The following is an 18,547-nucleotide window of genomic DNA, read 5'->3' as shown; positions in this document are numbered from 1 at the left end:
CAATTTCTGATTTAGACTTTTATATAAAGTATCAGCTCCCCAATGCGTCTTATTATGTTCTGTTAGGGCTGTGGTCCATATTAAATTGGATGGTACCACTATACGACCATCCCTCAAATAAGTCCACTTATTTATTTTATTTTATCATTCATGTCCTGAATTACCTTTAAGTTTTTCTATAGAATAGTTTGGCTCCTGATCTGTACTTACAGTTTGGATTTTATCGTCTGGTATTAAGGATATTTCCTCCTTTCCTACCGTTATCGATTTGTTAGTAAGTTAAGATTGATTGACTTTATTTGATTGATTAATTGATTTTATAAAATTATTTTACAGAATAGAAATATAGAAGGATAAGAATATATTTTAATGAAACTTATAGTTGTATAGTAAAAGCTGTTACGAGATCTTCTGTACATCCTGTACCAAGGCTAGAAGAAGGGGCTAGAACCATTGTTAAAACTTAGGTAATAACTTTAGGGTTTGAAAGGTTTCTTTGTATTTGACCAGTCTTCTGTATGTAGAAGTGTATTGAAATGTCAGAATATAGGATTAATGGAAACCGGGGAGAGTCGACTGGAACAGCTTGTAGTTACCTGCCAAGAAATCGTGAACTTTAGTAAAAGGTAATTCCGGCAGGGGGAGATCGCGACCACCGACTCATATACCACCTACCCAAATCGTACCCCAGACCCATTTCTAGACCTTTCTAAGCTTTACTGCGCAGAATCGGATATAGGAGGAGAGTATGTTAATGATTTACGGGAAATATTATGATTATGCATGAATATTTAATGAATGTGTATGAATAAGTTCTATATATGGTGTCTGATTTTGAGACGTGGTGTGCGTTGATCGTGAGAGGACTCGCTCACGCACCCGGCCGTCAATAAAGAAGTGTCTGCTTATCTACATCACATTGGTGTTGATAAGTTCTTCATTCCGAGATTTCGGTAACACTACCTCCTCTGTTACTCGTCTGGCCTCATGGTCGGCCAGGCGGTTTCCAATTTCCAAATCAGTGCCTCAATGGGCTATCTTATGTTCTTTCTTCCTGGATGACCCTCTTATAACAGAGGGGGCCATTCCTCACATCAAGGTCTGGCATGGCATATGTTCCCACTGCTCAGTGCCTACTGGGTTGCAGCCAACAGCGGAGCTCAAGATTCTTCTTGGTGGCAAACACAGAGGCCAACCCAGTCTTGCCCTTGACTATGGTAGGAGGCACCTGACCAACCTTATTCCTTGTACTTCGTTGTCAATGCAGAGTTTCATCTGCACATCCCATAAGAAGTCACTGTCATGGCAAAACACACAGATTTACATTAGTAGAACTACTACAGAGTGTATTTTATTTCAGTTTTTTCTGCCAATATCCCCCACAGCCTTGCTGACCAAGGGATATTGTTTTATCTGAACTGGGCAAGCCTCCCCCTTATCATTTTTACTGTAACAGGTAAAGCATTTTTCACCTTTCCTGGAATTTATTTTCAGGTACACCTGGTTAAAATTTCTTTTACTTCAGGGAGGTCCTCTTTTCCTCTTTTCTGTTGAATTACAGATAAGCTCAATATTTCAATTACTTGATCGTTTTTAACTTTTAGTTTCATTTCTCCTTCTTTAAACGTCTAGATGTTCTAATAAATCTCATCCCAACAAAGATTTTGGTGAATTTTGGCATTCTTATTTATTTTCTTAGTTTGTACTTTAAAGGTTTCAGGACGTTTTCCTGGTGGCCAGCAGCTCCCACAACTGTAACAAATTATTAATTTTTTTTTTTAACTGAAGTTTAACATCAAATAAGTTGTTTTTGTATTCACTAAAATTCCACCTCATTTTTCCTAGTCCCTAGTTCACCAGAACCCCTTGCTGGTTCTTTAGCTTAGGGCGATCTCGCTTCCAGTGCCCACTTTCCCTACAATATGCACAGTGATCCAATCCCATAGGAGAGGGATTCACTCTTTCACTTCTGCCTGACATTCCTCCTGTCTCTGCCTCATCTCCTCTACCAGTTTAGCACGACCCAGCTCTTCTTCTCTTACCTTCTGTACACGTTCCCTGTTCCTTCTATCAACTTTTCTATATCACGCTTACTTAGTAACTCAAACCTTTATCTAGTCCTATTAGATCATCCTGACAAGTCTTTCACAACCAACTTTCAAACATCTAAATTTCCCATCAAAGATTCACCTTTATTCTCCTCAGACCCATTGCCTACCCTAAAGGGGCCGTCACCGGTCCTGTTGTACTGCAAATGCTGCAGCAATTGGGGTGACACTGTCAGGTCCTTCTGCTCAATTGTCAGCAATAGCAAGCCCCGAATCCTCCTCACCGTCAGAAGGATTCGGGGCAGGAGATGCTCTTCCTGCTCTGCAGGTTACACAAGCCTGCCTCTGCAACGGCACTTCTGTTTTAACTCTTTCTTACCCTGAATGCAAATCTGCTCCTTGTTGCTTTAAGTCTGTGTTCTTACATATCATGCCTTTGCCGGCAAACAGAAAACATCCTGCCATGCATCCCAGCATGACTCAGTCGCACCTTGGAGGGGGTACGGGGGTTTGTACAAACTCACCCCAATACTTTAACACTTTCACAAGGTCTTTGATTCTCCACACACACACACCCCCGCCCCCCGCCTCAGGTTTTACATACATTAGTACAAGTTTTTATCTTACAACGTGTTTTGTTCTGGTTGCTCCACAGAAGGAACCACAACCTGAGCTTTTTAACACAAAAATTTCAACAAGAACATCCTTCTAGTTTAGGTCTCAGGTTTTTTTTCCCTATCCTTTTCTAGAGCCATAATCAAAGATCAGGTGATGTTAATCCCGCACTCTTTCTGCTACACAAACATATCTGCACACATTATTTCATCCCACTTTTGTTCTCTACAAAGAAACAATATAAGCTGTAAAACTGTGTTGTAATATAAGACTTCCTTCAGGTGGCCATCTTTCACCATCACCTAACGTATACAAAGGCCACCAATTCTGACAATATTTTAAAAATGTCTTTTTTGTTCAAATTTCCTCCGGGAATTCCACCAAATTCTTTCCAATGCTTCAAAATACATCCCAGGGGTATTTTGGTATTTATTTCTTGGCTCGGTTTGCCCCCCATCTTCCTAATAAGTCTGATATATTTGTCTACAATGTATTAGTTATTTAGCCTTATTTCTTGGTCTCTTTTTTTTTTTTGAAAGGAGATAATATATCTTAGACACTTGCCACCCTTTGTTCGAGTATACAGACAGCACCTAGGACACTAAGGGCAGAGGTTAATTTGTGTTTTTTCCAAATGATGTTAGCTCTAATGTTTTGTCCACAGTCTCCCGCTCTAATTTCTAATTATGCATTCCAACACTTCATAAATTGATTTTTCAATCGCTCCGTCCCTCTCGGGCCGGCGCCTTGCGGGGAACACGGACACGCATATCGGGACTCCCCACTCGCTTCGCAGTGACACTCACACACTTCACACTCTCCGGGCAGCCTGCAGTCACACAAGTAGTATGTTATACGGTACCGTGCACTTATGTACAACTTTTAGGAACACTAACAGTTCACAAAGTATGCATTTCAATGAACAATTGACAAAAAAACAGATTCTACATTTTCCTGGTCTTAAGCAGAGTGTTAAGTTTTCCGCTATTTGCCTAGAATTACCAGAATATTATTATTTTTCAACATACATTTCATAACTCCAAGTTTTGAACATGTAACAAGACAACACATAGAACAAACAAGACACAGAGCGCTATTTCAGTTGTTACATTCTAGGAATTCCCCAATTCTTAAGACAACCTAAAGGAAGTTTTTAGCTTCCCCCTTTTTTCTTTTTTTTTTTTTCTTTTTTTTTTTTTTTTACGACACAAAAGTTTCCCTTTTACTTTGCTATGAGGTCCCTCTTGTTACTGTGAGATTCCGCCTTATTCCGTCCCACCCCCCGCTTTCCGTCACGAGGCCTCCGGGCTTTTAGGAATGGCAGTAACCTCGGGTTTGCTCGATCTGCCCTCAAGATCGCTAGCGGCCACCCCTTGGTCAGCAAACCCCCTCCCAAGGTACCTTTCCTCCTGGGGACTACACTGCGCGCCGGACGTCTCCGTGCGTCTCACCAGCTGCCCCGTTACTAAACATACCGTTTTATCCGTGGATCCAGGGGTTTCTCTTCTGCTCCCGGGTGAACAGCTGAGAAGAGGAGGCTCCTCCGAGGAAATCTCCCGGGGCGCGCCTAGGAGCGTCCGCTCCGCAGCTGGTCCCTCAGCCGAGCAGAAATCCTCCTGCCTGGCTCGCCAAATGGACGTGCGGAATTAAACTCTATAACTCGAAAGTTATAAAGTAGGTATGTTTATTGCGTGCAGATGCACGGGGGATCGCTCCACCACAAGCGTGCATGACCAAAGTGACGAACCATCTCACATTTATACAATAAAACAAATGAATATTCAATTAACACCTGTACATATTCGTTACTTAAACCCTCTTACTCTCGCTTCGTATGTTAATTAGCTTATCAGCCCTTTGCCTGGAATGTGGTGGTCTTGCAGGTCTGTAGGTGATTCATGTCCTTGTGACCATCTGATCTTCTCCAGCAAGAAGACTTAGCACTCCCTCCCTCTAGATAACATTGGAATGGCTCTCATCCTTTTCTCATCCTTTTTATAAATAGCCCCTTTGTTAGAGGAAGAAGGGTAGGTGTCTCCTCAAAGCTGTGTGGCTATGTGACCAGACACCACACCCATGACCAGTCACCATACCCACATTCCTTGAGCAGACATATACAATCACAGTCGATGTCCATTGTCCCCATTTCACACTATTTCTCCATATCATTATGAGAAGTGGCTGAGGGAACTGGGATTGTTTAGCCTGGAGTAAAGGAGGCTGAGGGGGGATCTTATTGCTCTCTACAGATACCTGAAGGAGGTTGTAGGCAGGTGGGTGGAGATCTTTTCTCACAAGTAACCAGTGACAGAACAAGAGGAAATGCTCTCAAGTTGTACCAGGGAAGGTTTGGATTAGGTATTAGGAAAATTTCTTCACTGAAAGGGTGGTCCAGCACTGGAACAGGCTTCCCAGGATCATGGTGCAGTCACCATCCCTGGAAGTGTTCAAAAAACATGTAGGTGTGGTGCTTAGGGACATGGTTTAGTGGTGGACTTGGCAGTCCTGGGTTAATGATTGGACTGATAACCTTAAATGTCTTTTCTAACCTAAATGATTCTATGAATCAGCTGGAAATCAATTGCGGTTTCTCCCTTATTTTCATAGCAGTGCATCTGAGCTGCTGGGTATCCAGTACTGTGACACTGGTGAATCGGAGGTGTGCAGTGGCATTGCCCTTGAAACCATTCCATTTGTATGTACCTCACTGCATTACCTTGTGTGTGTGTCCCTCTCTGTGTCACATTTGGTATCTAATTTGCTCCCCCACTGTAAAACCTTTGGTCAGTTTTGTAATGAGTCTCCAGTGTAGAGGGATTTTTAAAGGACCAAGGAAATATGTTACCATATGTTACCATAAAGTTGCTGCAGAGCAACTTTAAATAGTCCTGGGAACAAGCAGTGGGAGAATGAAAACAAGCTATGCACAAACAAGAAGCCAGGTGCAGAGCAAGCCTTGGGAACTGCGAAATCATCACACTCTCATTGGCACACTCTGATAAGGCACCTGCAGCATGCCTACCAGTCAGCGACATGGACCCCCACGTGGCCCAGAGACTTTTATCCAATCACCTGTGTGTAAAGTCGGGTGAGCGGTCGGTTTAAGTTATAAATATGACGTGTTTGTTTAATAAAGTGAGCACGGCATGTAGCCATATTGGTGTGATTGTCGTGACTTGGCCGACTCTCCACAGGGGACCCTCTTCGTCTGGCGTTCAAACAGGGACCCATTTATTCGCTTAAATGCGGAAGTCTGTGCGTCGGACCAGAAGGGACGTTGTCCGATTAAGGAGCTGGAGGTCGGAAGCGGGCGGAACCTGGAAGGCAAAAAGCAGAGTCCAGAGTTCAGTGTAGAGCTGCAGATCACACCCCAGCTGGTGGTAAGACCGCGTAGAGTAAATCGCAGCAGGGCTCTCTGCTAAGTTCCTCTTTGGGGGGGGGGGGGCACTAAGGAAGACCACAATGAGTGTGGTGGGGCTTCTCCGCTGATATCATTTCTGTGAGAGGGGGGAAGCTCTGAGAAGACCGCGATGGAATTAGACGTGGCAATTAAGCTGTTAACTGGCATCCTCCTTAAGAGAGGGGAGGGCGTTAAAGAGACAGAAGTGGAGACGTTCTGTCGCTGGGCACGAAAAAAGAGTAAGATCCCCGAGCCCACGTTATTGTTTAGTATTGTGGAATGGAGAGAAATGGGATATTGTCTCTGGAATAATACGGTCGAGGGAGGCAAAGAAGGAAAAGAAGCTAAAGCGTTAGGAGCTACATGGCAGTGGATAGTTAACACTCTGGAAACTATGAAGGCGGAAAAAAAAGTAGCGGCAGCAGCTATAGAAGCGTTGGGAGGACATGTGGTTGAAAAGACAATAGAGCAGAAGGGTGATTCACCTAAGCCTTCTCTCTTGGCTACACTTTTCGGAATTGGGCATGCTCGTCCTATGAAGGGTATGTCCGCCCCTGCGTGTTCAACAGTGCAGGAGCTTTTAGATAAGACAGCGGACAAACTGGAAGTTACTCCTCGGGAGCCTGCTGTAACTGAGCCAAAACCAGAAGAGGATGCTGAGCCTCCCTAGGAGGGCAGGGCAGCGAGTCCTGCTGCACCAATCGGAGCTGTGGGTGGAGCAAGACCAAAACGGAGGGTGGCTACAGCTTGTAGGTCTCATCAGGGCGGACAAAAGCGCCGTCCGACATCGTATCCTCCTCTTCCTGAAACATCATCTGACGAATTTGAGGAGGAAGGCAGGGAGAAACCTTGTAATAACGATACAGAGAAATCCTTACAGGAGGTAATAGATAAATTAAGAAACCTGGAAAAGCGAGTTGAAATGAACCTGCCTACTACAATACCTATAGTTCCTCCAGTTAGCCCAACTACCCCGCCGATGCTGAATTAGAGAAAAGATCCTATCTAGAGTGTTTGTCTGGTTTTATTCGTGATGCTATTTTGGAGAGTGATTGGCAGGTGACCAGCTCATTAGCTTGTCCAGTACTGGTTAATAACCTTGGTGCACAATGGGAGCCACATGACTGGAAAATATTGCAACAAGCAAAGCAAACAGTTACTTCTCATGGCCTGCGTTCAGAGGCTGCACGACAGATCATCCAGTTTATTTTCACAGCAGACATTCTTTCACCTGCTGGTTGTGCTGGACTTGCTTCCCTATTATTGACTCCTTCTCAATATTTAATGTTTGAGAAGGAGTGGAAGAGACTAGCCATAGCAGAAGCAAATAGACATCAAGATCCAGATATAGGAGATCCACTTTATGGTCTACGGGCAGATATGTTAACTGGGCAGGGACTTTACTCTACTATGCAGGTTTAATTGCAGTATCCCATACAAATGCATCAACTTGCTCAAACATTAGCACATCGAGCCCTTTTGTCTGTGCCAGACAAGAAGAAACCTGCTTCCTAAGCCACTGTTCGTCAGGTCACAATGGAGCCCTATGGACAATTTGTAGACCGTTTGTCTGCAGCAATAAAGGACAATTCTGATTTACCTGTGGACCTGCAGGAACATTTGTTCCTCACCCTTGCCTTTGGAGGGGCTAACCCAAGAACAAGGGTGATCTTAGCAACACTACCCCAAGGAAGTCCCGTAGATGAAATGTTGATTAGAGCTACTCAAGCTGAACAAAATAACCAAGCAGCTGCCTTTACTGCTGCGTTGAGGGAGCAAGGGCATATAATCTCAGCAGCCTTAACAAATCATATAGGTGGACATCGAAGGGGGAACAATGGTAAATCAGGATTTGGTATTTGTTATCGATGTGGTGAATCTGGACACATGAAGCGTACTTGTTCAAAGACTGTTTGGTGTCACAAATGTAACTTAGATACACATGCTACTGCTGTTTGTAGATATAACAGGTCGGGAAACATGCAGCGCAGCGCGTCGGGTCTATGCGCGAAGACACAAGTACAGGCCCCAACAATGTAGATGAGAAATGTGGTCTCTTATACCAGTGCATCCCACCCACCCGGGGGAGCCTCGGGGTGGACATGGCAACCACGGTAGATGTAACTTTGAATAATGAAGAAGTGACTTTAATTCCAACTGAAGTAAAAGGACCTTTGTCTAATGTGAATTCTCCAATTGGAGGACTTTTATTGGGGAGATCTTCAACAGGAAGGCAAGGAGTAATTGTTTTACCTGGGTTAATTGATGCAGATTTTACGGGACATGTACAAGTTATGGCCTATGCATTACAACCACCGGTTACTATTCCAAAAGGAAGTAAAATTGCTCAAATACTTCCCTATGACAGCCTTGTTGCACATCAACAATCCTATGAGCAACTCGGACAAGGCCAGCCATCTAAGATGGGAGGAGAAGACGATTTTGGATTTACCGGACCTGAGGTGTGTTTCACATTAGACCTCAATCAAAGACCATATCAGAAGATTCAATTGAAGAAAGGCAGTCAGCAAATTACTCTGGAACCTCTATTAGACTCCGGGGCAGATATCGCCATCATTAATCAACATCTATGGCCCCAGAATTGGGAACTGCAAGCTCCAATCACCCAAGTGGTAGGAGTAGGAGGTGCAAAAGCCATAAAGCAGAGTAAAGACTTGATTACATTGCAGTTTGAAGATAGCCAGGCTATTGTAATTCGGCCATACATAATGCAACTCCCACCCATGTTATCTGGGTTGATTGGATGGGACGTTTTGTCACAATTGGGACTAGTTATGACAACTGACCAGCATTTTGCACCACGGCCACTGATCGGCAGCCACCCATACTGAAGATTACATGGTTAACAAAAAAGTCAATTTGGGTAGACCAGTGGCCGATGACAGAAGAACGGATGCACGTTGCTGAGGAATTGGTGCAGGAACAACTGAGAGTAGGTCATATTCGACCTTCTACAAGTCCTTGGAATACTCCTATTTTTGTGATACCAAAGAAGACTGGGAAATGGTGACTCTTACATGATTTACGGAAAGTTAATGATCAGATGTTAGCAATGGGAGCATTGCAACCTGGTCTTCCAACTCCTATGATGATCCCTCAGAATTGGCAAATTATCATGATAGACTTGAAAGACTGTTTCTTCACGATTCCCTTACATCCTGATGACACGCAAAGATTTGCATTCACTCTGCCATCAATAAACCGTGCCGCTCCAGCCAAGTGGTATGAATGGGTTGTATTACCACAAGGAAAGAAGAACTCTCCTACGATGTGTCAGACTTTTGTAGATTGGGCTCTTGTTCCGGTACGACAACATTGGCCTCACGTCCTGATCCATCATTATATGGACGATATTTTATTGGCTGCTGAACAAGGGATTTCAGACAATCAACTGAAATGGCTTGTTGACCACCTTCTATCATGTGGTTTGGTTGTGGCGCCTAAGAAGGTTCAATGTTCGGCCCCATGGAATTTCCTAGGCTGGCTCATCTCGGATGCTCAGATCTGACCACAATAAGTGACCCTTACTAAACAAATAACTAATCTGCATGATGCTCAAAGGCTTTTAGGAGACCTGCAGTGGGTTCGTAAAATAGTTGGCCTCACTAATGATGATTTGCAACCCTTCCGATCCTGGTTACATGGACTGAAGCCAACAGTCCTCGAACTTGTTCACCAGAACAGCGGGCTGCCCTAGAAGTTGTGTCCGGCAAGATTCAGACTGGCTGGTGTGGTCGCCGAATGGCGAATCATCCGTTATCTTTTTTGGTTTGTCATACTGCCACTTCACCTTTTGCCCTTAATTTACAATGGCAAAAGAAAAAGGGGGAAAATACGGCGATCATTTTAGAGTGGTTGTTTTTGCCATTGCAACCCAGACATCGTATTTTAAGTCGCCCTGAAGCAGTAGCGGCCTTGGTGAGAAAAGGAAGAGACAGGATTGTTGAAATTGATGGGAATGAACCGGCAGATATCAGAATTCCAGTCCGTGGTGATGATCATGAGTGGCTCCTGAGACATTCAACAGCCATACAGGAGGTCTTGATGGGTTATACAGGTGTTGTACACAACAACCAGACAAAAGGACCTCTCTGGAAGATGTTGGAACATTACCAGTGGATTGCGAGACTGTTATGCTCAAAAAGACCAGTTGACGGGCCAACGGTGTTCACAGATGCAGGACGAAAGATGAAGAAGGCTGCGTGTGTTTGGCAATCCGATAATCAGTGGCAGAAACAAGTGATCACCGGTGAACCAGGGGACAACCTTCAAACCTTAGAACTGAAAGCAGTGTGTTGGGCATTGGGAAGCTGGAACAATACACCTGTAAACATAGTATCAGACTCATTGTACGTAGTTGGTGTAGTACAGCACATTGAAGATGCCTTGTTGAGAGAGACCAAGAACCAACATCTTGGTGAAATGTTTATACAACTGCGTAGTACTCTTCAACAGAGAAAACATGAATTTTGTATTATGCATATTAGAAGTCATCAGTGGACCGTTGGTTTGGGCAAAGGTAATGCTAGAGCTGAAGAAGCAGTCAGCTGTCTGGCAATAACTCCTCCAACAAATAAGTTTGAAGAAGCTCGTAACAGCCACAAGATGTTACATCAGAATGCAAAGTCTTTACATTGTCAGTATCGAATACCCATAGCAGATGCAAAGGGTATTGTCCGCTCCTGTCCTCAATGTAGTCATCATGTGTGGATAACTGGCTAGCTGAAAAAGGTCACATAGACATAGTCCAGCTGGCTGGACAAAAATGCACATCGCTCTCAGCTTATCTGAAGTAAAGCAAAAATACACTATCCTTGGCTGTTCTTGTTACACAATAACAGGAAGATTGCGGTGGGAAAAGTATGTTGCTGGTGGGAACAGATAACTACAGAAGAGAAACTAGGGGCGGGCTTGGTATTTAGGCAACTAACCAATAATGAGCTTAACTTTTGTAATATGTATGAGCTAATTATAACAAGGTATAAAAGATGACTGTAAGGCACAATAAATGAAGTCTGCTGATCACTCATATTGAGTGACTGTGTCTTCCCTCCGTCGCGACAAATGGCGCCCCGAACAGGGACCCTAGAGAGGGCTGGACCTGCGAGCCACGAGTCGACGGAGATCGGGTACCGGTCCTGAAAGCAGTGCAGGAGGCGGAAGGGCACAGTCACCACGCCCGGGAGCACCTACAGAGGGTCCCGCCAGCCATGTGTTGCCGAAGTCTCGCAAAGGCTGCAACAGCGCTGACGAAGGTATGGAGAGACAAGCGACGTATGATTTGCTCAAATGCTTTTTAGAAAAGCGGAGCATTCGGGGCATAGATTGTAAAAAGGAATTACCCGGGTTATTAGCGTATGGGGTAGCGAGGGGTCATTTTGGGAATCCGGGTACGGTTTTCGAGCATGCAGAGTGGCGTAATTATGGGGACACACTGTTTGCCGAAGTAATAGCCGACAATAAAACAGCCAAAAAACTGATGAAACCGTGGCAAGCTGTCGCTACTGCCCTTTTGCAACATCGAGCTGAACAGAGATTGGCTGCTGCTGCCTCTGAGGCAGCTGGCTGGACAAAAATGCACATCGCTCTCAGCTTATCTGAAGTAAAGCAAAAATACACTATCCTTGGCTGTTCTTGTTACACAATAACAGGAAGATTGCGGTGGGAAAAGAATATTGCAGGTGGGAACAGATAACTACAGAAGAGAAACTAGGGGCGGGCTTGGTATTTAGGCAACTAACCAATAATGAGCTTAACTTTTGTAATATGTATGAGCTAATTATAACAAGGTATAAAAGATGACTGTAAGGCACAATAAATGAAGTCTGCTGATCACTCATATTGAGTGACTGTGTCTTCCCTCCATCGCGACAATCATGGACCTGGTTTAGGGGTGGGCACTAACCCAAAAGGTCTGAAGGCACTTCAGGTTTGGAAAATGGATGTAACACATGTACCTGACTTTGGGAAGCTTAAGTATGTGCATGTCACAATTGACACCTATTCTCATTTTATATGGGCCACTGCACAAACCGATGAAAAGGCATTACATGTGGAGAGACACTTAATGTCTTGTTTGGCTGTCATGGGAGTACCTGCAGAAATAAAGACAGACAATGGTCCGGCGTATAGTAGTCAACGAGTCGCTAGGTTTATGACAACTTGGGGAATTAAACACGTTAAAGGGATTCCTCACTCCCCAACGGGGCAAGCAGTTGTTGAAAGGGCAAACCATACCCTGAAGGATTATCTTCAGAGACAGAAAGTATCGCAGGACATAGATGTAACTAAATGGTTGATTAAGGTGTTTTTTACCTTAAACTATCTCTCCCTTACGGAGGACAGAGAGGGACCACCTGTTGTTATACATCACCAAACAGCGCGAGGGAACCAAACAACTACAGTTCCTGGTTTGAATGTTTTGTATAAAAATATGGCTTCAGGCGTATGGGAAGGACCGAATCCGGTGTTATTTATCGGTAGAGGTTATTTTTGTATCTCCACAGATAAAGGACCTATATGGGTCCCTAGCAAGTTTGTGCGACCTGTATGTCAAGATCAGGGGACGGAGGAGAGGACTCAGAGCGAGCAGACAGAATAAACTGTCTATGTTGTAAGGGATGTAACCCGCGGGTAATGTGCCAATGTATGCTATGTGGGATAAAACGGTTCAGTAAGCCAAAGTTTAAATGTAAATGGTGCAAAGAGTGTATGTGTTTGATTAGTAACCGGGCATGAAGCAAGAGAAAGCATACGACTAGCGTAATACCATGCTGATTGGAGACAGCATACATCATCATAATCTGTGAAAGCACAGATTTGTGGGGTGGAATGTGGAAAGAAAAAAAAAAAAAGTGTGGGAATTGTAAGAGTAAACATGTTTAACTGGTGGACTTGGTTTACGGTCTTGATGAATTTTTTACCCATTGGCCAAAGTATTTTTGAAATCTTGCCTAGGACAAACATATGGGTGACATGGGCAAATATCACGGGAGTAACAGACTTTTGTTTAAGTCTGCAAGAAGCAGACAACCCCTTTAGAATTGTTTAATTGGTATTCCCCTGCAAGAGAATGAAACAAATTTTGATGTTTTTTTGGAATGTTAATACAGTGGATCTGACTTCCAATCAGTGGTGCATGTGTGAATCCAAATGGGCAATATGTTTGGCCTTCTATGCGTAACGCAGCGTGGCAGAAGACGGTTATTGAGAATTTAAACCAGCCACATCATTTACCTTTGCAGGAGTTAGGCCTATTGGCTAGCGTTGTACCTGTTGAATATGTTAATGTAACTGCAACTGGTATGGCAGACTGTACCCACATGTCATCACCACTCCAACCCATGAATGGCACTAGAGTAATTTTGTTTGGTGACCCATGGCAGTTATGGCTAACACATCAAGGTGAATGGGGATTTTATACAGGGTTTCAAAATCTAACTGGTTCACCTATTTGGGGTGAACTGAAAACTGGGGGTTTCCATGTAAATGTATCAGGGGGTTATCAGCTGCCACTGGGAGTCTTTTTGATATATAGGGGCAGAGCATGGCCAGGGAATACCTATGCATCCTGTTGGTGGACCATGTTATTTAGGGCGTTTGACTTTCTTTGCTCCACATATGAAAGACTTATTAAAAATGACTCCACAATCTCATACATCATGGAGGGCACTGCGCACCTTTGATGAAACATGTAATGATCGAGTCAATCTACAGTCTGTAACAGCAAATGTCCTAGCCTCCATTTTTATGCCGTGGGCAATGGCAGCATCAAATGCTAAGAATATACGAAGGTTAGCATGCTGGGGAGAGAAACAATTTAATCTTACATCACAGATTTTAAGTTCATTATTGCTCGATGTAGATAGTGTTAGGCATGCTACGTTACAAAATAGAGCTGCAATAGATTTTTTGTTATTAGCACATGGACACGGTTGTGAGGATTTTGAAGGGATGTGTTGTGTGAACCTTTCCGATCATTCCATATCAATGCACAAGGATTTGTCACAACTGCAGGGAAACATGAAGCATATTCTTGCTGATGATAATCCCTTTGATGAATGGTTGAGAGGACTGGGGATAACAGGTTCGTTAAAGATGTTATTGATGGAAGGAATACGCTTTGTTATAATCGTTGTTGTAACGTTCTTAGTTTTTAGCTGTTTGTTTTCTTGTGTGAAGAAAGGTTTAACATCTATTGTAAAACAGACATGGGTTGTCCAAAAAGAAAAAGGGGGATATGTAGAGGCATTTTTAAAGGACCAAGAACATATGTTACCATTGTCTGGGTTGGACAACCCAGGCCTGTTAGTTGAAGCTGCAGAGCAGTTTTAAATAGTCCTGGGAACAAGCAGTGGGAGAAGGAAAACAAGCTATGCACAAACAAGAAGCCAGGTGCAGAGCAAGCCTTGGGAACTGATAAATCAGCACACTCTCATCGGCATACTCTGATAAGGCACCTGCAGCATGCCCACCAGTCAGCAACACGGACCCCCACGTGGCCCAGAGACTTTTATCCAATCACCTGTGTGTAAAATCGGGTGAGCGGTCGGTTTAAGTTATAAATATAACCTGTTTGTTTAATAAAGTGAGCATGGCATGTAGCCATATTGGTGTGATTGTCATGACTTGGCCGACTCTCCACGGGGGACCCTCTTTGCTCCAGAACTGTTTTCCCAAAGTGATTTGACGAATCAGTCAGCAATATGCAGTCGAGCAGAGGTTATCTTGATTCAGCAGCGCTGGGTGCATGGGGGATCGCTCCACCAAAGTCATGCACACCGAGGGGACTTTTCAGTCCCCCCTTTATACAAGCTGCTCTTACCTATTCGTTAGTTTTCCAAGAAATTGTTTACATATTCATTACAATTCTGAGAATTCAATTACATATCTCATGCCTGCACAATGTCCTTGAGGAGTTTTCTCTGCGCAGACTCTATTTCTCAGCAGTCATGTTTAAAGTCTCCATCTTTGCCACATTGCATGTACAACAGGAATCTAAGAGAAAATGTCCCTTCTAAAAATAACCAACCCAAGGACTTAGCAGTCTGTGCATCCATCATGTGGCAATAAGGGTCCTTGGGACATTTCCCGACTTTAACTAAACATAGGTGTGTCATCCTTCAGATAAGTGGTACAGCATTCACTATTCATTAGGCAGGTTTGATACCTGCTGCACAGTGCCAATTCACACACCGAGTCCAGGTATTTCTTTTCCTTTATTCTAGTTTATGCAAAGTAGGGAGCTAGGTGGCAACCCACAAATACCTAGCTCCCCGATTGTCAAAACTTTATACTATTTATACAGTTCAGCAAGCAAAGACTTCAGACTTCATTGGTTACAAGTTACCCAACTCCTTCGTTACTTAGCACTCAGTTTCCTATTTGTCAAATAATTCTCTCGCTTCTCATGTTAATTAGTCCTTGTTCTCAGTCTCAACTTCTTTTGGGGTCTGGGGGATTTCTTGAGTTGGTGGTCAATGAATCAGTGGTAGTGATCTCCCCCTGCCAGAATTACTTTTCCCCTAGTTTTTGCTGAGCTCATTCCTCATGGTGGACTTCAAGTCAGCTCATTTATCTTGTGGGGGTGCTTCCTTTTGAAGTTACTCTTTTGGACAAAGGATTTATCGGTGCTTAATGAAGCGCTTAGCAGGATATACAAAATTACTTATATCTTGAATTAACTAGAAATGTTATCGATTTGTTAATAAGTTAAGATTGATTGACTTTATTTGATTGATTAATTGATTTTATAAAATCATTTTATAAAATTGAAAAATAGAAGGATAAGAAATATTTTTAATGAAACTTATAGTTGTATAGTAAAAGCTGTTACGAGATCTTCTGTACGTCCTGTACCAAGGCTAGAAGAAGGGGCTAGAACCATTGTTAAAACTTAGGTAATAACTTTAGGGTTTGAAAGGTTTCTTTGTATTTGACCAGTCTTCTGTATGTAGAAGTGTATTGAAATGTCAGAATATAGGATTAATGGAAACCGGGGAGAGTCGACTGGAACAGCTTGTAGTTACCTGCCAAGAAACTGTGAACTTTAGTAAAAGGTAATTCCGGCAGGGGGAGATCGCGACCACCGACTCATATACCACCTACCCAAATCGTACCCCAGACCCATTTCTAGACCTTTCTAAGCTCTACTGCGCAGAATCGGATATAGGAGGAGAATATGTTAATGATTTACGGGAAATATCATGGTTATGCATGAATACTTAATGAATATGTATGAATAAGTTCTATATATGGTGTCTAATTTTGAGACCTGGCGTGCGTTGATCGTGAGAGGACTCGCTCACGCACCCGGCCGTCAATAAAGAAGTGTCTGCTTATCTACATCACATTGGTGTTGATAAGTTCTTCATTCCGAGATTTCGGTAACATTAACAACTCATTTGTTTCAATTGCCCTAAGGTAAATCTTCTAATAATACATTTTATTTTATCAATTATTCCCTTAATCATTTAATGCCATTTCCCCCCTTTGAGGCTACAATTTGTCCTAATGACAAGCCTCATAAGCCACACTATTCCTTTTAACTATCATTATGTGAATCCCTACAGCTGATTATACAATTAGTCTCATAACACAACTCAAAGCAATACAGATTATAACAATGAAAATTACTATTATAATTACAGTCTGAAGTAGGTTTGCCAACCATCCAGTAAGGGAGAATCCAAAACTATGAAGTATTTTATTCAGACAGTTTTCTTTCATTGACTTTCTAAGATCTCTTCTAGATTTTGCCACTTGTATTATCTTGCCAATTTGATTGTCGAAATATTCTGTAACATTAGGGATGTGGACACAACATTCTTTATCATTCAGGTTTAAGTATCCACATACTCCATGTTCTCGCAATAGCAATAAGTCTAAGACCAATTTGTTCTGAAGGGTCATTTTTTAATTTCTAGTTGACTGGCTTGCAGATACATGATTAATAGAAGGCCAGTCTGTTATTAAACTTGAAATTTAGATAAAATATGTTAATATCTATAGTGAAGAACAGGATACAGTCTGAAAAACAGAGGATGTTACAGACAGTTGGTGAAACATGGCATTGTGAGAAGGAATAGACACCATAAATATGTCAAGCTGGGGCACAACATAAGCTCAAGGAGAACCAAATGGTTAATAAGACCAAATAGAAAATTACTTGAACTATGTGTGAACTATCCTAATTAGCATACTAAAAGATCCACCCTGGAGCAAAGAAAGCACCCTACTAATAAAGCCCCCTCCCCACAGAACATGCAGGGTGAAAAGAAAGAATACTGTACCTTTAAGTGGAGACCAGACTTGTAAGAACCAATGAGAATTAAGTGTGATTAAACGTAGTTGTAAACAATTGTTCAAAATGTATAAAATGTTTTACTATGTGTTAAGAGGTGTGCTAGCTTTGTGGATTTACCACCTGGCACCCATCTCTGTGCAGACATGCCATAAATGATATCTCAGCTCTGTGTGTGAGATTGGCTCTGCACACCAGGTAATGAACCCCGTTTGTGAGACAACAGTTTCTGGCCACCCAGATGGGACAAGCCTTGCCCGGATCGTTTTACCAATCCTGATGGGTAGTGGACTGAAGCGGACTCCACCCACTGACTAGTTTGATAGGGGACTCCTATCCTTCCCTCCTGCGGTCAGGCAGTAAGCGACACAACCATGCAACACAAGCCTAATGAGATATCAGCTAAGGAACTGCAAGGGGGCCTCTGTGAGTGGAAAATCTGTCCTGATCTGTTTCTGGTCTGGGTTTCCGGTCTGCTCTGCATAAGTTGCTCTATCCAGGGGATCGCAGCAGTAGCTTATTTTGACTTCTGTATGTAGATACTTGAGAAGGGAAATAATATTACCTTGTGTTTGCTGAGTACACAAAGTCTGTTTAAAGAAAAATTTCCTAGGAAATAATATGGGTTCTGCTTCCTCCATTGAGATACCCCTTTGCACTCCTTTAGGATGCATCCTGAAAAATTAGAACTATTTTGTGGGGATCCCTTAACTAAGAGAAAATTGCACAGATACTGTAATCAATGGTAGCCAAACTATAAGCTGGACAATGGCAAGAAATGGCTAGAAAATGGGACTTTGAATTATAATACTATATTGCAGTTAATGCTTTTCTGTAGAAGAGTGGGTAAATGGGATGAAGTACCATGTGTTGATTTGTTCTTTGCCTTGCATGATAATCATGAAATGAGAAAGAAATGTAAAATGTTAAACAATGATCTGAATGGTATCTATGCATTGGCTGAAAGTGGACTACAGAAGACTCAGAGGTGCTGTTTGGCTTGTGATATTGGGAAGGGGTGTATTTAAGGAAACAAGGAGCTGGAGGATGTACAATTGTTGGTAACACCAATCAGATGAGAAGAGGCTGGTAGCACTTCTGACGAGCAATCTCCTCAAATGGAAGAGAGAATATTCTCTCCCATTTCAGGAAGAACTCAGG

Source organism: Falco rusticolus, chromosome W (genome assembly GCF_015220075.1).
Source record: "Falco rusticolus isolate bFalRus1 chromosome W, bFalRus1.pri, whole genome shotgun sequence".
NCBI lineage: Eukaryota > Metazoa > Chordata > Aves > Falconiformes > Falconidae > Falco > Falco rusticolus.
The sequence above is the reverse complement of the archived record's forward strand: the minus strand, read 5'-3'. Positions refer to the sequence as shown.